The sequence below is a fragment of the Copadichromis virginalis genome, linkage group LG5 (genome assembly GCF_057382275.1).
Source record: "Copadichromis virginalis isolate Kocher_CV1m ecotype Utaka linkage group LG5, C_Virginalis_male_GT1.1, whole genome shotgun sequence".
NCBI classification, from domain to species: Eukaryota; Metazoa; Chordata; class Actinopteri; order Cichliformes; family Cichlidae; genus Copadichromis; species Copadichromis virginalis.
Genome location: NC_140622.1, coordinates 16331536 through 16352959, shown reverse-complemented (window position 1 = coordinate 16352959; position 21424 = coordinate 16331536). Strand labels below are relative to the sequence as shown.

The 21424-nt window shown below is 39.2% G+C and overlaps 1 protein-coding gene across 3 annotated transcripts in view; it reads left to right on the top strand.

Moving 5' to 3' along the window:
* dlgap4b (discs, large (Drosophila) homolog-associated protein 4b) overlaps positions 1-21424 on the top strand; it is a 146184-nt gene that overhangs the window by 22374 nt on the left and 102386 nt on the right. For all 3 annotated transcript variants that reach the window (XM_085456212.1, XM_085456214.1, XM_085456213.1), the window contains exon 2: positions 13955-14021. The gene's annotated coding sequence lies outside the window, so the exon portion shown is untranslated. The remainder of the gene's footprint in view (positions 1-13954; positions 14022-21424) is intronic.

The following is a 21424-nucleotide window of genomic DNA, read 5'->3' as shown; positions in this document are numbered from 1 at the left end:
GCAAGTTTGAATTCCTAATACCAGCAAACAGACACTTTACTCTGCTTACTCAGCACCATATGAGTGACTCAAAACTTCCTATACTATAAATCCATATTCCTCTTTGAATGACTAAGGGAGTCTCAATAAGAGTTGAGTGAATATTAGATTTACATTAAAAATGTAGTTTCAAGTTCTATGAATGTTAATGTTGCACCTTGTTTGTTTGACTTATGACCTTTATGGAACAGCAATGAATCCATCCGGTAGTGAGCTTGTTCTGTCCTATAAGTCCAATAATAGTAACAGTAATACATGCTGCAATTACAAATGGAAATGGTACATTATAAACAATAGATTACATTTCTGACTCACTTGTGAGAAACGATATGTGGTACAATTTTGGGTTTATTTGACTCAAGATTAAACTGTTGCAGTCTGGCTCAAAGTTAAACACTCTGATTTCTGCTGCAGTCTGAAGTAAAACTCAGCAGCTTGCTGCACCTGAGGGAGTCAATGAAAGAGGCAGCCACAAGTGTTTCTTTCTAAAATAGTTTATTAAAAATGAATTTGGCCAGTGGCTTTTTTGCCTTAACATCTGTTCTCTTTTTTTCTCCTTCTTTGACTGGGGTTCAGTAGATACTGTGGTCCTCTGATGGTAATGTATACCGCAATCGTTCATGTAGCACACATATGTAGGCTATGCACTGCACAAAATAAACACATATATCGAACATAGTCTCTGTCATAGATCAAGTACTACCGTGTTTCTTTTATTTACTTAAGTATATCCTGTAAATATACATTTAGATTTAGAATCAATGCCTAGAAAAAAGGATGGCCCTAATATTGACAGGCAGCTGTGAATGTCTGCCTACGTCTGTGTGAGTGACGCATTGCAGACCTGATTGAATCTCACATACAAAACAACCAGTGGGCAGAAAATTTGTCAGTGAAAATGCATGTTTTCCTTTTTTGGAATTCACATGACTTTATGCTACTGAGTGTTCTCCTCTTTATGTATGTGAAATAGAGAATAACCGTGTCACACTGGAAAGGCAACACGAATTTCTTGTTTTTTACCCTTTTATCTTTGAATGATTTTCATGTACGTGCCACAGCTGGATTGTGAAATCATAACACGGATCAGAGCAGCTAAAGACAAGAAACTAATTGCTTATCAGCCCATTTTCGTACAAAGAGAAAAGCTCTTGCTGTGTACAAGCACATAGGTATATAAACCGTAGCTGCATTTGCGCTTTCAGTTTTTCTCACCTTATCAATTTTTGATCAAGGCTGCAACCGAATTTACAACCGCATTTCTGCCACTAAGAGGTTTAAAACAACAAGAAATATGTGTTAACCACATAGAGACAAACGAAAATGTATTTATTCATCTTCTGCATGAAGACGGTCCAATCTAGTACTTTTATTTACTCTGCTCAAATCAGTGTTTACAGTTGATGCACATTAGCATGTGACAGAGTTTCAGGCATATTCAGCTGAGTAAACTACTGCTGGACAAAGTAAGCAGTGTGTCATCGTTTAATATGACACACACTTATTTGCTATCTTCCTCTAAGTGTTTTGGAAAAGGGGTCTAACTTCAGTACAAGGAGAGAAGATTTATTCTTTGGCCATGAAGACATTTGCCCCAGTCCAAGAATGCTATATCTCATTTTGGAAATTAGACTTATGGGTCTTTCAAAGCTGTTTAAAACAATAAACATATAACCTGGCAACTGATTTAAATGAAATACATATTAATCAGGACAAGAGCTATGCTTACCCTAGAAATCATGAAGTAACAAATCCAGAGAGACAGAGAATGACAGAGATGGCGAGTGCAAGTATCATAGTAATTTGAACCTGAGTGATGGGACTGTGAATCTGGAGTCAGAGAAAACACATCTGTAATGAATCTGCCTTCACCCCGTTGCTTTCTCATACTGCCTTTTCCTGTTGCCCCTCCCATCCCCCCTCTCTCTCCATAAGCATTATCCAGCTGGATGCCGTCTCCATGGCAATTCTTATGGATCCTTTTGACAAGGTCACCTTCACTTGAGAGAAAAAGTCAATAAGAAAAGAAGGCAGATGGCATCTTTAGGATACATAGAAAATAATATATTTTGTTAAATTTAAGTCTGTGATTAACAAGAAGAAAATGAGGAGAGAGGAAGATGATGGGTTTCTTACTGGGGAAGAAAGATGTCAAAGGAGATGGAAGAAGATGGTGGAAAACAACAGAAGAGAAGAGAGGGATGGGGGAAGGGCACATAAACAAATAGATCCGTTAGCAAATCTCAGACTGGAGAACTGTGCTTAGTCCACAAGGAATAAGGGAAAAAGGGGGGGAAGGGGGGAAAGCCACTCATTAGTTCACTCTTTTCTTACACACACATTCTTGGATAAAGCTCCAGATTACCTGGGAGCAAATTACCAGATGGATGTGAAGATGCCAGCTGGCAGTTGGGATAACATGGTTTTTCTCATACGCGCACATACTCCGTCATGTTTCACTGCACCTTGCCTCCATCCGCCAGGGCCATTCATCATGCTAAAGTTAACCCACTTTGACTCGACCTGGCTGTGGCCACAGCCTGTACCCCCTGCAGAGACTGCTGGAGGTTGCCATCGCCTAGGGACATCAATATTTCAGGCTCTCTCAGCACTCTCGCTCACACGGGCCACTCGCAGCCCGAGGGGAGGTGTTGATGGAGAGACAGAGGCAGGGAGAAGGTTAGAGCTGGAGACTCATAAAGAAAGGTAAATTACAGTGTGAGGGATGAGGTGGCAGAAGCCATGAGAGAGGTGAGAGGATATGATGCAAAAATTATAGTGTGCAACTTGAACAAATGAATAAGGATGCTAAAAAGAGGGGGATGGAAGAATCACTAGGGTGGGTGAATGACATTAGGTTGATAGACGAGGGAGCTGCTTAACACATATTGTTTCTGTTTTCTTTTTGGGTAGAAGCTGCTGCAAGAAATGAACAAAAGAGAGGAATACTGTAATGGGGATGATGGGAACAATTTCTGCATTTATGAACTGAAAATCCATTTGTCTGAGAATTAAGCGGTCAGTTATCTCTTGAAAATGAGGTAACCTACAGATAAAAGACAGATGAAGAGATTAAAAAACAGGATGAATCGAGAGGAGCTTCACCAGATGCTAATGCATGCCCCATCTGACTGCGGATGACAGAAAGCCTCCTGCCCTCTCCTCCTCCTCACCCTCTTGTCCTTTTGTCTCTGTGTGAAAAAGCTGCAATAGCCAACTGTTGCTACGACTGCAGCTGTTACCACAATGGTGGTCATTAGTGGGGTTGTTACCATAGCAAGGAGTCCCATGGGCAATCAGATGAGAGACACTCTTAGCTCAATGATGGCTGATACACTGAAGTTGGTTTTAGGTGTATTTTTCCAAGCAGTCATCATGGTGATTTATAGTTCTCTAAGCAATATGATGTTCTCATTGATCTAATACTGAGTGAATATTTCCAGTGACCAGTGATTTGTCTGCACTGGTTAGGCTGGATAAGCCATTGTACATCACATGGCAGTATGCGATTGTGTAACGTTTGGGCACATTTCACAGTTCAATATCTTATAGAACCTGTATTCTGTATGACTTTCTCGATCTCTCACATGCTTGCGGAGGAATTTTACCCTACTCTAGATTTTTGCCTCGTTTCATTTGCTGGCATTCATTTATAATGCTCACTTAAGGTGCCGACACAGCGTTTCAGTCAGGTTGACATTTGGACTTTGATCCTATTCATAACCCTGGACAGCACCTTGATTCCTTTCTTTTTGAGAGGTTCTTTTGTAGATTTGCTGTGCTTTGGATCATTGTCCTGTTGCATGACCCAGTTTGGGCCAAGTATTAACAGTTGTACAGATCATATTTCCCGCTAGAGTACATAGGTATACAGAGAAGTTTGTGGTCGACTTGAAGAGTGCAAGGTGCCCATCTCCTGGGGCTGCAAAACGAGACCAAATCTTCACCTCTCCACCACCATACTTGACAGTCAGTTTGAAGTGTTTGTGCTGACATGTTTCTGTGCTAAACATCTCCACTCTAGCCTCATCTGTCAGAAGCACATTGTTGCTGAAGTTTTGTGGTTTGTTCAGAGTCAACTTTGCGAGCCTAAGCCGGCTGCCATGTTCTTCTTAGAGAGTAGACTCTTTCTCCTGACAAGCCTTACAAGAAAGCTATACTTGTTCAGATATTTTCTAATTGTACTGTCATGAACTTTGACATGTTACATACTAGCTGAGGCCTGTAGAGTCTGAGATCTAACGGTTGAGTTTTTTCTAGTTTTTTTGAGGCATTGCATGGTCTGACCTCAGAGTGAATTTGGTGGTAGATCCATTTCTGGAAAAACTGGGAGCAAATTAGCTGAAAAGCTCAAGGCTGCTTTGCTTATGATCAGTTAATCAAATGCATCTCATTAGCAGTAGCTGGGTGCTGCTTATCCTCTTACTTCCAATGCAAGCAGTAATGATGTAGTTAGTTTTTCACAGGACAGCATAGATCCTATGCATCCTATAACTTGGTAAGTGGACTGATTATACTACTTTTCTGATTCTGGAGTACTCAAAGGGGCGACTTCAATCGTGAAACTGATTAAGCTGATCGGCTTTTCTGTCGCGAGTCCGTCTCTCTTGTTTGTTTATCACCCACTTCGCGCCAGAAAGAGGAAACCAGCAGCTGAACAACAGCAGCACGTTTAAGCTTGATAATCTGTTGTTAGAATTTATTTAATATTACTTTGTACACCAGGATCTTTTTCTACATAGCTGACGCTGGTAACTGTGCAGGGGCAGATCTAGCAAAGTTTAGCCAGGGGGGCCGATAGGGCATTAACAGGGGAAAGGGTGCACAAAGACATACTTTTCTTTCTTATTCTCATTTAAAATGTCTAGCTTTTAATAATGAATTATCTGAATCTTATACCCAAAGTTTTAATCTGATGTAAAATGAATAGAAGTCCATTACTGTATATAGTAACTATTAAGTCTAATATACCCTAGTAAGCTATACTACTTTTTCCTTTGGGAAGGTACCATCTGTGCAGTCTGCAGTTCTGTTGAAGAAAGATGTTGAATCTATTTAATTATTTGAAAAATAATTTAATTCTGTGCATTTTTTTCATACTGCATCAAATTAAAGTTGATTACGTCGATTAAGCATCATAAGGTGGAGGGTGGTTCCCTATTTTTTTTTTTTGCTGGGAGTTTGGAACCCTATTAGTTAGGTTGCTTACTCTTTAAAATACCAGAATAGAGAGGATAGACAGTATTGCTGAACTATGAAATATTTTGGGTGCAGTGTATTTTTTGCATACAGGTATAACAGAATAGCTTTAGTGTTTTATTTTTTAAAACTTGAGTTTGAACTTATACAAAATGCAGCAAGATATTAAAAAAACAGTTTTATTTATTAAAAACCACTTTATCGGATTCATATCGGTATCGGCCGATATCCAAATTTATGGTATCGGTATTGTCATGATCTGGTTATAGGGACTCAAACGCAGAGCGGTTAGATGTCTCCAAAATGCAGTTTATTTACAGTTCCAGTGCACAATATATATACAGTGAAGGGAATCCAAAACTCCAGGGAATCACAGGGTAGCTCTCTCACACTCGCTCACGTCTTCTTGCCCACACTCACACACGTTCACATGGCAGGGAGGTCGCAGGTCCGGGGGGGAAGGTCTGAAGCAGAAGAGAAGGGAAGTCACAAACTAATCACGAAGCACAAGTCCACAGGAGCTGTGAGAACACTAACGTCAGTAGTACAATCATCCAGCGACGAGAGGATCTGTGTTCCATCCTCAAATAGTGCTCCCGGTGATGACATTGTTGTTGTCAGGTGTGTGGGCCAAGGGCGGGAGCCCACAGTGAGCTCCACCCAGGCAGAGAGGGAGAGAACCGAAACAGCAAATGTAGCCTTGTGGGGCCGGCCGGGCAGGCACGGAGACCATGGCAGGTATCGGACATAAAAAAGTGGTATCGTGCCATCTCTAATACAAATACAGGCCATTTACCATTTATACAACATGGCTGATTCATCCATATTCACCCATTATACTTAACCCTTGTGTGGTGTTCGTATTTTTGTTACTCAGCCAGTGTTCATGGGTCTGGTGGACCCGCTAGAGTTTTGGCTTTCCAAATTAACACTATCAAACAATTTTATGTTAAATTACTCAACAGATGTTTACTTCATCCCAATTACAAGACATATGAACAGCAAACATGGTTAATTTTTCCCCTTTACCTTTGTTAGATCACATTTATGAATTAATGTGCTTCTCGTTTTTCTTTTATATAAAATGTTATAAATAAATCAGTTATAATCAAGTGGAGTGAGTGGAAAGACACAACACATTTACACGTGAAAAAATAATTAATTGTTTAATTTTTCTTTTGAAAAAAACTGAACACGGGTCTCACAGACCCGAACACCATACAAGGGTTAAATGGTTTCTATCTACCAGTCATACTCCGATGGATGCATCAGAAAAAAAAACTTGGGGTTAGTATCTTGCCCAAGGATATTTGGTATGCAGACTGGAGCAGCCGGGGATCAAACCATCAAGTTTCTGATCAGTAGATGGCTCTAACTATCCAGCCTAGCCATCCCTATCCCAACTCTCTATCCCCGACTTCTATTTCACCCCGACTTCTTCAAACAACTACATCAGAGTCATCTCCAATTCTACTAGTCTTCTTAAGGGCACAGCAAAGCTTTGAAGTTTTAGTGAGTAGTGAGACAGAGAGCGATTGTACCAGTGGTCACAGAGTGAATGGTAAAAGTAAGTGGTGTTAATTTGAACAAGGCCGTGAAAATGAGGGACATATTTTTCTGATTGTTTCATGTGTTAAATTATAAAGCACAATGAAACACACCCTCCTCTGCAAAACCCTGAGGCAAGGTGCCGCATTGCAGAATTTTGTTTAATTGCTGTCTAACTGCAAGCTTGATCCACGTTTCGCTGCTCTGTGTGTGAGGCCAGTGGTTGACTGGGTATTTCACTCAAAACCAGAAATTGCATCTTCAGGGGGACCCAAAAGAGCAAATCCTGTTCACCAGGCTTGTTAACATTCATCGTCTCAGAACCGTAAATGCCTCTAAGAGTTTTCACAGTAATCACTGTATAAGATATTACAATCAAATTCATAGTGGTGGTTAGTTGGTGCTGTATCTTCTATTGTGTCTTGCCTTTTGTTATCTTACTAGGGCTGGGCGATATGACCCAAAATTCATATCTCGATATTTTTTAGCTGGATGGCGATATAAGATATATATCTCGATATTTTTTTTAAAGCCATAAAGTAAGAACAAAAAGAGAGTTCTTAGTCAAAGCTGTGTCCCAGATGTCACACAGGCACTTTTATTAACATACAGCACAGATGTACATGAAAAATTACTCAAAATTAAATTATGAGCATTTATTAAATAATAATGCTCCATAAATAAAAGAAAACAATGTTGTTTTTGTGCATAACAAAAAGCTCACAATTGTGCAGTCAAAATGTAAACTAAAAGACGAGCACTATAACAAAGACAGATTTCACAGCTGCTCTGTTCCCAACTTGTACTGCGTGACTGACAACCTGGAGTTTGAAATCCGCTTCGCAACCACGTCTCTTAACAGGTGCCATTTATGGTCCTTATACACAGTAGGGTAATATTACGTTGAAGCACAGTACGTATCACTCCGCGAGGCTCAGCCGTAATGCTCCGACAATCCATCAAGCGCTGCAGCTCCGTAGCTTACCAAAGTCGTACTAAAACATTTTTTGACAGATTGCTGAGCGCCGTGTACCACATAAAATCGGTGCGCGGCCATCAAGCACAACCAGAATTCATACATAAGGCGCGCTGTCAACTTTTGAGAAAATGAAAGGATTTTAGTCCGTGCAGCACCTCTGGGCTGCATGGCGTTAGCGTGGTTAGCTCGTTAGCGTGGTTAGCTAGCTAACACGTTGACGCCGTCCAGCCCCACGCACGGGGCGATGCGCAGTAACTCGTTAACGGATTTGCCGTGTCCATCTTGTCGCTTCCTGCAGGTGAAGCGATGGGGGAGGAGGGGGAGTTGTGTTCAGTGAAGGAGAGGCGAGGCCGAGTAACGTTGCGTAAAGACGAAAGTGGACGAAAGAGAGGCAAACTTGCGGCTCCGCAAGTATAATTATAACGTAACATAGACTATATCGATATAAACGATATTGTCACATCTTATATCTCGTATAAAAATATATCGATATTTTTTAAAAACTCGATATATCGCCCAGCTCTATATCTTACCATTTAAAAGGTTTTAAACATAATAAAGAAAAACTCTTACAATAGCATCAACATTTGTCAGCATTGATGGACTAGCTAAAGAAAGTATGCCACAGCAAGGTCACTTATAGGGGACAAGAAGTAGAGCAGGAAGTAGAGCAAGAAAGTAGCACTCACATAGCAAAGCAGCCTTTTGCAGTATTCTCTCAGGAGCGAGCTTCAGCAAGTGACATTTGATCACAATAGGGATAGCCAAACATTGCTGTTCAGAACAAAGGAAAAATATGAGAGCAAACTGAGCACTCTGCCCTGTAATTTAATGTAACCATGGAGCAAAGTGAGTGTGGTTGATTAAAAAAAAATACTCTATGTTTTGCTTACATGACTAACAGATGTAATGACCACATAGTCACCTAGTGGAAAAATTAGCATCATAGTGATCTTAACATGTGTGGGTGACAGTGAGCCCAGTAGTGGTGGTGACGGTGATGTACATGTGTTTTCTATCTACAAATCCTTTTCAAACAAACAGATAGATAGATAGATAGATAGATAGATAGATAGATAGATAGATAGATAGATAGATAGATAGATAGATAGATAGATATCATACGTATGTACAGTTTACTATATACTGCAGACAGAAACAAATGAGACAGGAATATGATGTGATGTTTATGTATTTGAAAACAGAATTTTTGGCATCAGTGTCTCAGTGGGGTATTCTCTGCTGGCATTACGCCTTTTGTTATGTGATAGTGAAAATGAAAAGAGCAGGATTAAGGAGAGGAGGGGAGCGTGTTGATTGTTTATTTGCAAAGCAGCTCCTCCAGTCAGATCAAAGCAGGATTGTGAATGATCAACTCCCAGCATGCAAAAAAAGATAAGAGAAAGAAAATCTGACATATGAAAAGCAATGTGTGCGCAGGGTTTATGAGAAAGCAATTAGACAGAGTGGCAAAAAAAAAAGTTTTGTGGGTGAACAATAAGAGGCAGAAGAGATGAATGAGTGATCACAAAGACCAGGGGCTGATGAGCAGCAGACATGCTATGCGACCTGCAATGAAATGTTTAGATCTTGCTCAGAGACGCTGCCTCCAAGCCAAAAGTGTGTCACAGGAAAGCTGAGCTAATTCAGCAGGATAATGTTGCTTCAGCGAGTTTCTGCTGCATTCAGGCCTCCTGGTTAGCACTTACTGTTACTGTTTGTGCAGTTCAAGCTGCGAGAAACCAGAACACCGTGAACTACAATGAGGAGTTTAGCTTGTACACGGGCGAGCCAGCCCTGCAGCAAAACTCTGCTGGGAGGATCTGCACTCGTCACTAAACACTGCTCAGTCACTTGAAATTGTTTTTTTTTCCTCCTCATGTGACCCTAAGAGCTCCAGAGGCTGGCAGTGCACCATAATTCAAAATGCAAAAATCAAAGCCTTGTGCACTCTCCAAGATCAATGTTATATTGGCAGAATTAATGACCTCAATATATGCAGTAGTGTATATGCAGTAGTGTAAAGCCAGTGTATTAGCCATCACATTATTGTTTCTTATTCATGCAGCTTTTGTTTTTCAACTTGGATGAACACTGCGGTACTGACCTCATTTATAATACGTTTGAGCAATGATCAGTCGTTTCCCAAAATCAACGCAATATATCAGCATACAACTAACTATATTATATACTAGAGGCTGGAATGATGTGTAATCTAAATGCAAATCTGAATGAGATATTAGACATATTATGAGCACTCTGAGCTCTTGACATACATATTTCTTCGTGAAATCATATACATAGTAATAGAACGTCATATATACATGTTTACTCATGGTTTTATGCATCTGGCTTCAGCTGTTAGCTGTTTTCCAGGCAAAGTTAACATAACATGGTCATCTTTATGTGCATGTTGGTAGAAAAAGATTTAAAAAAAAAGATCTGGTGGCCAAAAACACTTCCCTCATGCAAGCCCACTGAGTGTGAAGGGTTTTTTGGCCCTAGAAGATATGCTTCTCTGTCTTGTTTATGCTGTTTGTAATATTACTTTGGTGAAAAGGTTAATTACAGTTTCATGAATGCTACAGACACGTTGATTATGGCTTGAAGGCTGTCAGTTATGCTTCAGGAAAAATTTGGAGGGAGTTGGAAGTATTTGACATTTCTATGTGTGTGCGTGTGTGTGTGTGTGTGGGGGGGGGGGGGGGGGGGTGAACTCATTCACTCATGCAAATTTTGTCACAGGGAACTTACTGTGGCACATTAACACACATGAAATGCACAAATGACCCGTGGCTAATGAAAGATGAACCCAAGGGAGCAGACTTAATTTATGCTTGAAGTAGTTCAGGGTTAGGCCTGAGGTGTTGGCCTTAAAGTTACTGATCAGCCCTACCTCTGTGGCTCATCACGGCCACATGATGTGGGGGCAAATAAAATAAACAATGTGCAACTCTGGAGCCGTGTCGTTCTCTTTCATGGAACTTAAATGTAAGAACAAGAAAAAAAGAAAAAACCTTTGCAGGTGAGCAACATAATCTTCACATTTTTTACATCTCACAAAGCCAGTGTGAGGGTTTATTGTTGAAATACTAAGAAGTTAAACTTTCAGCAGTAAATACTTGATTAGAAATTCAAGTAATATGAGTTGAAGTCAAGTTTACCTTGAACTGCTATTTTTCAGTCATTTGGACCTTAAACGGTGGCTGTGCTTACGTAATAGAGAAACTGCTAAATTTAACAGCTTAATACATTACTTGGCCTCCACCAACAGCAAACAACAAATCATTTAACGAATACTAAAGACACAATATGTACTTTTCATTGTCTCAGTAGCAGATGATTAATTCCACCGTGAACTGTTGAAACTCTAACATTGTAAAATGTGCATATACCACTGTCTTGGTTCTGTTATTTTTCCAATACCTGCTGGGTTATATTCATATTCAAAACAAGAACTATCAGAAATTCCTTATAATCCAGTTATTGCAGCAATAAAAATGAAACAAAAATTAAACGTATAAAACAACAACAAAAATCAAAGATACTGTGCTCTGATCCAGTGTTTCAGACTCTTGAGTCTCTAAATTAGGGAACGGTTTACCAGCTTCCAGACTACTGTACTCTGGGTGAATACAGTGTTTATTAGTCCCTTGGTAATAGTTGTAGTAATAGATAGTGCATAGATCACTCCAGACATTACCAAGAAGTTCATCAGCAGTTCTTTGGAGATCTCGACAGAGTCACGTAGAATGACTTTCACAGGCTGGTAATCAACGTGTAACAAACGCTGGTAATGGATTACTATAACCAGGGCTGCTGCATCATCTCAGATCTGGCTCATCAGATCTAAGATGAATGAATGAGAGAGAGTGGTCGCAAACTAATCCACTAACTCACAAGATGGTTTTATGACAAGCCGTCTCTCCAATTCATCATCTTCATCGGAAAGGTGGTTTACGCTAGTTGAGACCCAGACGATTCTGCAAATTTTCATAATTATGTCTTTAAGCAGCTTTTGGTGTGTAGTAGTTATGTTACAACATGTAGGACAAAAAATTAAGTTCACAGTGTGGTTCATAATATCAAGAGTATGTTAGGAGAAGGTCAGGAGAGAGATATACCACTGAGTATCTGCAGCCGTCTCTAGAACATGATGGAGGCTGTGTCATGTTTGATGCTGGGTTTCAGCCAGTGGTGTTGGGGATCGTGTCAAAATTGATGGAATTATAAACACAGAAAAGTGCCTTCAGATTTTGATTGTGATCCACCATAAAATACTAGAAGGCAACTAATTGGAAACACCTTCGTGGCGATGATCCTAAACACACTGCCAATGCAGTAAAAGTATTGCAAGATAGAAAAACACAGAATGGAAAATTATAAGTCATGCACTGGACTCCCTTGAGCTCGGACCTCAGCATCATTAAAGCAGTGTGGCATCGTGTTAGGTCCAAAGAAGAGCTCTTTAATATCTTTTAAGAAACCAGGAGAATTATTCCTGAATGCTATTTAAAGAAATTACAAGAACGCTTGTCTAACAGTCTTCTGTAGTGATGAACTATAGCATCGCTGTAATTCTCCTTCTCCTGTCTTTTGTGCAATATTCATTCATTTTCTCTAGCATTTAGGCTGTATTGCATCAAAGTCATAGTCACTTACAGAACTGTGATTGTGCCAGCAGTCACATCCAGTGTCTGATTTTGAAGACCTTGCAGCTGTTTTAGCAAGAACAGTAACTTAATGGCTGGATGTAATGAGGTCTGCTCTACAGTGTAGCAGACCCAGCTGAAACACTTCAGTCCTCCTCAGAAAAGTATCAGTTATATATTCCACTTTGTCACTTGAAACAGTCGTCTGTTTTGCACAACACCGGGCTGATATAGATGTAGTCGGTGAGTTTTTATTTATTTCTTTATTTTTTACAGTTTTCCTTCAGATAATTTGGCAGATTTATTGCAGCAATTACGGTTCTCAGCTCTCAGGGTGCATTTCCTAAATCAGGCGGTCTGCAATACAGCAACAAAGCATGAGTGAATCACTTCCTGTGTGAATGTCCCTGAAAAAGCCAGGCCACCAGATCAGGGAACACTCCGTCACTCCATTTTCACAAATTGTCACTGAACTCACACCAAATATTCCCCCTCGGGAATCAGAAAAGAGCTTACATCCACTGCTTCTTCCTGTATTTTGTTATCTTTTCCTCGCTGGGCCACCACATATCCTTATTCCTCTTCCGTGACACTGCTGTTTCCTCTGTAAAATGTTTATCTGAGGAAGTCCCTCCATGTTCACAGTTGTTTCTTTATTGCACTCAAGCTCTCTAAATACATTTGACAATACTTGGACTCGTGGCTCACAGCCGTGACAATTAGATGGACTGTGAAAATGTCAGAAACATTTTTGACTCTGCTTTGGTAGCAGATGCATACACATTATTACAATTATGCCTAGTTATTTGCCTAAATGTACGCAAATACTAACAAAGAGTGAGAAATTCTTTATTCTCTCCTGATGTGCTCATGTAACAAACTGTTTTGAAAGATGTCTCACATTTTTTGACAACTTCAACCTATCTTTCAGAAGAAAAAAAGAAAAGTAAAGCTAGAGTGACACAGCAGTCTATATTTAGTGCCTTTTTAAAAAATATTTGGCTTTTAAATTTCTGTATGACTGTCGCAGCACAGAGTAAAGCTGAATTGTTTAAAGCGTTTTCTGTTGCAGGAATTCAAAAAAAGAAAAAGAGCTTCTTGTAATTGATGTACATAGTCAAATTACTGCTTTATAATTTTAGTGAGCAATTTGTTGAAGGCATATTGCATAAGCAGAAAAATATTTCTCCTGTTCTAGTTCCTGCAGATTTATTGCCTCCAGAAGCATTTTCCTAATCTAATCTTGGGTTTTTAATTAAAATATTTTATCTCTTAAGATGTGATGTTTTCTTATCTTCAAAGACTTATTGAATTTCTAAATGAATGGAACACAATAAGCAATATTGAAGAGAATGAAAAACATGAAGAAAGGGCAATAATAATGCTCACTTCTGCAAGTCAAACTTAAGCTGTCTAGCGAAAGTCTGACAGAGTCTTAGAGGACTTGGCTCGTAACTTCATTTTCATCATACTATAAATTAAAATGGCACAGTTTGTTATAATCCCTGAAGTTGATAAGGCATCTTTATTTTTACAGGATTTCTTCCTCTATGAGCCAGCTCTTCACTGACCTCAAAAACAAGCTCTTTGGCCGCCCCAGTGAGGTACAGTAGATCTACTTCTTTTTCCCTCCACCCCATCACCACTTTGATGTTCCGTCTTCATCTATTGCCTATTTTAGCATCTTATTGCCAGGAACAATATAAGTGCAGTACTAATGTGATGTTCGCTGTCTGGTTGCTGTTGTTGAATACATGAAAGCCGCTTAACCACCAGGAGAACTGGCTCATAAAGAGCTCCATAAAGACAGCACGCCTTGACCTTGCCTAGACTCATAGATCCTGAAGGCTGTGGGAGGCAGAACTTGTTGTCCTTTGCCGAGAATAATAAATCTCAGAGGGTGTGTGGTTGCTGAGGCTAAAACCCGATCAGAATAGAAATGTCAGAGTATTTGATTTTAAATCATTTGAATGTAACACGAGTACAGTAAGTATGCTAGTGTTGGATGAACATGAACAGACATGTTTTGTCATTTAGATGCTTGTACAGTGTTGCCCGCGAGCAGCAAGCATTGATGGAACGTAGCTGTGGTGCACAGCATCATGGCTACCCTCGCTCTTGCAGGGCTTCCCTGAGGTACAGCACTGACTGGACTGATGATTTCACACTGGATTAATTTCAGTCTGAGCACAAATCTCTTCTGCAGTGCTATCTATAGGAGAAAACTCCACCAAACAACCATGGGGAGGTACCTGAACGTCTTTATTCTGCTAGCAAAGGAAGAATTTGTGTATGATTAGATACATAGAGAGATTAAGAATGATGCTGGATTTCATAGTCAGTTCAAATGTGAAAGAAAGCAGATAGATTATGTTTTTTATTCTTTTGAACGTGCCAACAGAGAATAAGAAAATGTGCTTGAATGCCCTGTGAATGTGTATTTTGCTAACTTTGCAGCGTCATTAAATGTAGCTCCTTAGTTTTTGTACTCAAAGACACAAATCAATACCCTTCCTGCAGTTCCTGCATTAGTGATTTCTTTTTTCTTTTGCTTCACTGAGTTGCAACACAAACACACACAACAGTGGCCCATTCATTGGGGCATGCTGAAACATCAAAGGTGACAAGTTTAAAAGCCTAACTCTTTTGCAGTCTTACGAACAAAAAGATCTTTGATAAATGTTTGAACACATACTGCCCCCTGTATTGTACTGACTGCATTGAATCAATGTTGCCTAAGAAAAGTACACTGAAGGGAGGAATCATACAACTCCAATACCAGAAGAGTTGAGAAGCTGTGTAAAATGTAAACAAGACTGCAATAATTTGTATATCTCTATCCATCCATCAATCCATTCATTCTGTTTGTCTAATTCAGTGTCGTGGGGGGCTGAAGCCTATCTCAGCTGCCATAGGGCGAGAGTCTCAAATCTCACACGTTCATATTTTATTCACAATAGAAAATCAAATGTTTAAACTGAGAAAATGTTTAATTTGAAGATAAATGTTTGCTCATTTTGAATTTGATGAGAGCAACACATGCAAAGAGCAAAGTTGGGACAGGGCTATGTTTACCACGGTGTAGCATCTTCTCTGTATTTAACAAAAGTCTGCAAACATCTGGGAACTAAGGAGTTTAGTTGCTGGACATTTAGGAGAGAAATGTTGTCCTATTCAAGTCCGATATAGGATTCTAGCAGATTAACAGTCCGGGGCCTTCTTTGCTGTATTTTTCATTTCGTGATGGTCCAAATGGTTTTAGTTGACGAAAGGTGCTGCTTGCAGGCTATGCTGCTGTAATAGATGCAGTATGCACTTAGCATTGTCTTGATGAAATGTGCAAGATCTTACCTGAAAAAACATCCTCTGGTTAGGAGCATATTGCTCTAAAACCTTTCAACACTAATGCTGTCAATTCCAAAGGCAGTAATTCTGCTCTGTACCATCAAAAATGCAGGTTTTTGGAGATCGCTGTTTGGTCGTGTTGGCGAACATAAGACAAAACTCAGACCACTAAAATGTCAGCATTTTTCCAACACACGCTTTCTAATGATGCCCTCGCACATTTCAAACTAGAATGACTCACCTCACATTCTTAAATGGATTTAAAGCACATGAACAATGTGCGTTAGCAGAGAGAAAAACAAGATATGCCTGTTATATTTGACTTTACAAAAATCAGCCTCTTCTTAGTTAACAGATGTGCTTTGTCTCAATAATTTACATAATTCCCCTGTTTTCATTAACATAGTAAGACATGTAAAGTGCCTCTCTACTCACCATTTAGTATCCTCTTAGGATTTGATCCAGTATTGCTGTTTATTAATCACACAAACATTATACGCTGCACTTTTGTTTGCTGTTAATATTGTGTTAATCAACGGCTGTAAGAAGCACCATCATATATAATACTGCATTTCATATTAGTGCTAATTAGATACATAAAATCACTACATGCAAAATTTTATTTTGTCCATTATGTGAATTTAATTGGTGACAGTGAACAATCGAACACTCACACATTTGGAATTCAAATGGTTATTGTCATAAATGCATATGTTAATCGTGTGGATGCTGTCTGCAAAGATAAAGTGAATGCATTTATTCAGGATTGTTTATGTAAAACTAAAAGGGCAGAGCTGTTTGCGATTATCCAGGAGAAGCAACTGTATGTAACTCCATCAAATATTTGCCCTGTTAAACTGAACTGAGCGCACAGTAAACATGCTCAGATTTTCCTTGTGTTCTTTTTTCAGGGAAACACACTGTAGAGCATCAATGTTGAAATAGGGATTATGGCGTGTTTAGTTGGTTTCTTCACATCTTGAAACTGGGCCTCACTGCATAAAAGACAGCCTGCTTTCAGCCTGCAATCGATTACTTTGATCAGACTTGGTTTCAATTTTCTGTTTTTATTTCTGTTTCTGTTTTTATTAAGCGCTGTACTGATCTGTCAGAAGCAACTGACACGCTGACAACCTTTACAACTTTCTTATTCAAGACAAAACAGACACTGTATTCTAATGTGTGGCCAGGAATATCTTCCGCCCACTCTAAGATCTTCTAATATATTTCTTTTGTTGTTCTAAACTTAAACTAATTACACAGCATTGTAGATAATGGTGGAGAAAATTATGTGCCTCTCAGCTGTATACAGGAGCCCTAAGCCAAGGTTGCAGTCCTGCAGGGGATTTTGTGTCTCATGAGAACACTTTGTTCCATTAATTTGCATAGAGGCAATGGATTGGCTTTAATGGAGTTGCAGTACATCGCCTCACACAAGGTGATTTCATACAACTTGTTTTTAGAATGCTGAGTCTACTTCGGCCAAACGAACAGAAGTATTGCTGACACGATAAAAGGCACAGCTTCGCTTGTTTTAATAATCACTGGGAACTATCCCTGTACAGTGAGTCATTAGATGTTTGCATCATTTTTTTATTATAAAATTTACATTAATATAATAGATTTAGTCTTTGTGCGTGTGTGTATGTGTGTGTTGAGCGAGAGTGCTGTGTGCACTGTGTCCAGTTTGTGTAGGCATGTGTTGTGTTGCATTAACATGGTTTAATCCTCACCATGGCTTATTGGATACAAATCCTTCCCAAAGCTTTTAAAGCTTCTGCCTTTTCATTTCTGTCTCTCTGCCTCTCTCCCTCCCTCTCAGTGTCTTCTTTCTTATTTTTAACCTTTTTTCCCAAAATCAACCTATGTGGGGGTTTGAATAGATTTTTTTTTTTTGACACAATGTTAATAAACCACTCCTGATGATTAGCTGACCTGCCATTGCCTGCATGCAGTATTGTCAAACCTAAGCGGTCATGATACAATTAATGAAAGTACATACACGTTGTAAACTTCAGTCTGTCTCTTTCCCTTTTGCTAATGTCTCTGTAAAAAAACGTCTGGGCAGCACAGAGAGTCTCTCTTACTCTGGACTACTTGTTTGACAACTTCTGCACGAATCACTAGCTTGTGCCTATCCCTGATTACCCTTTCGCTAGATATAGTTGTGTCTGTTTTAGAGCAGGGCGATATGACCAAAAATATTTATCACGATATACATTTGAAAATTTGCGATAACGATATAACTGACGATATAATTGACACTAGACAAAATACTTTACAACTCCACAACTTTATTAGTGCAAAATACCCCATCTATGTATTTTCACTTAAACAAGCAGCTGCTTTTTTATGTGCATTAAAGTTATATAAAAATGTAACAGTGCAAATTCCTTGCTGACAGTTTAACCAAAAGGCATTTCCAGTGGAAATTGGCAGACATACCCTGAGCTTAACCATGTATAATATCCACAAAACTTAAAAAGAGGTTGGAAAAGAAATAGTAAAAACTTATATGTGATTACTCATGAAAGTCGCCACTTTCTCATTAATTTCATACATTGTTTTAGTAAGTATCCAAAACATACAAGTTTCATTATATAATTTTTCAAGGGATCTTATATCTGTTTTCACTCTTATATGCTTTTCATACAAGTTTCACACAAGACAGGTACAAACTTTATAAGATTTATATATATCTTTTCCATATGGGACACAATACAGTAATATTATGTTGAAGCACAGTACGTATCACTCCACGAGGCGCCTGCCTAATATAGCCGTAATGCTCCGACAATCCATCATGTGGTGCGGCTTCGTAGCTTAGCAAAGTCGCACTAAAACATTTGACAGATTTTCGAGCGCCATGTACATAAAATCGTTTCGAGGTCAGTAAACACAACCAGAATTCATACATAAGGCACACGGGATTATAAAGGGCACTGTCGATTTTCAGAAAAATCAAAGGATTGATTTTAAGTGTGCTGTATAATAACGGTAATAACGACGGCCTGCTAGCATGCGCTACCAAAAATAGTGCTTTGTTGTGTATCTGACGGACGAAAGCCTAACCAGTTCCACACCACTGAAGTTCCAGCATTTTTACAAACCAATTCTGGTTCATCTGTTTCATTTAACGATCCACTTTCGCTCTTCTCATTCTGCGTCGCCGCCATGTGCGTATGTAAACGAAGGCACTGCGCATGCGTGTTTTACCCATATTCTATCGCGATATGTCATTTTCCTATCGTTGCCCAAAATTACACCGGTATTACCGTGAATGGTATGATATAGCCCAGCCCTAGTCTGTTTCACTGTTTGCCATCATGAACCACCACCAGCTTTTATATCTCACAGACAGCTCTGCCTAAAAATGGAAATCACCAAAAATAGAAATACGTTTAATAGCAATGGTTTTATTCTGCTATTCTTTTTACTCATTATTCTCATTTGGTTATTTTGTGAGATGAGAAATTAATATCTGGGTAAATGTGCCTATTATTAACCCATGAGTTCTATTTTAATAACCTCACTTCCAATTAATGGTTCCCTTAAAAACCTCTATGATATGAATGATGTAACCTAATTACTGTGACAGTGATGGATGCTTCAGTTTCTCATGTGTGATCTCATTTCAGTTAACATTTGAAGAAAAAAAGTATGTTTAAATAGACATGCCGAGCCTCTATTAATATTATTTTAATGTATTAAAGAAACATTTACTATTGTTAGCATGTAACTGAGAAAAGGTCTCTGAAATGTCCAGATGATTACTATGAGAACCTAATGTAGGGCAACTGTGCATCTACAGATTATTAAAGAATACTTAATGCAAATAATAGGTTTATAATACAAGTAATTAATAGGTTTTAATCCCTGTGGCGTGAAATGAAACATTCATTTCAGGTGCATCACCTGATCCTGTAAATTACATCAGATCCTTTGTATTCTTACATCCTCATTCTATATGGAATTAATATCAAAGTCCCAGATAAAGTTCTCATCTCAAGGTAATTTTTTCACCCAAGTAATTTATTTATAAGCTCTGTCTTATCTGCCACACTTGGAGACTTTTGTAGATTATCCCACCGTATGGCTGCTCTGCCTGTTATTTTTATCACCACCGAGGAGTGCAGTCATGGAAGACAGGTTATATTTTACATTGAAGTTTAAGCTTGGACTGTGTGTCACATCAAGGGCCTTCTTTTGCCTGAAAGATGACCGCAGCAATGTATCAATAAAGTAACAGAGCTGAGGTCATCTGTCCTTCTGTGATTCCCTGTGTGGGTTTTTTCTTCTTCACATACATGTGTTGCCGCTTTTGTCTTGATACCTGACTTAGTCTTTATCTTACCCCCACCCATGCATAATTCAACATGTAATGACAGAAAGTTGTCAAGGAAAGCACTATGACTTAACATCTGAGAGCCAGTGACAGCAGGAGCCATAGCCTGTCATTTTCACTGACTCCTTCATCCATGTGAATGTCTCTCCATGATGTCTCACTCCTGAAAAATGTTATCCCTTCCCATTCTGCACTTTTATGGGGTGCTTTTTGCACTCAGTTTCTCTCCTCTTTCCTCTTTTTATTGTTCTCTCCATTTTGCAAAGCCATCTGGTCCCCTGTCCTGAGCTGATGTCTGTCTATAATATCCTTGCTCTCTGAATCCATTTGACAAGATTAATAGACTGAACCTCAGTGAGCTGCTCATTTGGTAGGGATCGCTGGATGAGGAGATGAGCAGACAAGGAGGGTTTTTTCCCCTTTTTTCCCAATTTGATATCAAATAGTGTTCTGAGAGAAAAAAACAACAACAAATCACTCTGATGTGAATTGAGGATGACAACATGATGCGTAAAATTTGACCCTGTTTATCACCTTTGTGTCAGGCTAGGTCACAGACGCATTGAAACCACCCAGCTGGCAGCATCAGCTTCACTGCCCTGAACTATATTCTGATTAAAATGCTGCCAGGTGGAAACCCACTTGATAAGCTGACTGGTTTGACATCAGCTATATTTTATTATCTGGATAGAGCAGGATATGGGTCAATATTCTTGATTATTTTATTTCACCTTACATTGCTTTGCATTACAGTATTATTAGGATCAAATATTGTCTAAATCTACTAATATGATATCACTACACGATGACATGGCATTTCTGTACTGTGTATTAAGCCACTGACATAAATGACATTGATCATCTAGGAAAAATTGGGTTGTGGCATGGTGTGCAGACCGTACCCGGTGAGTGAAAGTGAAGTTAAGACATGAAAATGAAACCAGCTGGGAGAGGAAAAAACAGTCTCCTGAATGCTACTCTCCACCCCTCCAGCAAAGAGTCTTCTTTAGGCGTCCCAACAGCAGATCATTGACCTTCATCTCACCTTCTCTCTAGCATCCTCCTCTGTCACACCAACCCTCTGCATGTCCTCTTTTAATACATCCAGGAAGCAGTTGTTGTTAACCCAGGTCCTCATGGATCTAGTATGGAAACCAGATTTCTTATGACCCGCATGATTAATTTGGTGATGGATGCCCTTCCTGACATAACTCTTTATAAGAGTCGCACATTTTGTTGCAACCAGATGCCCAACTCTGGCTGTATGTAAAAGCAAGGTTGCTTGTTGTTGTTGTTGTTGTTGTTGTTGTTGTTGTT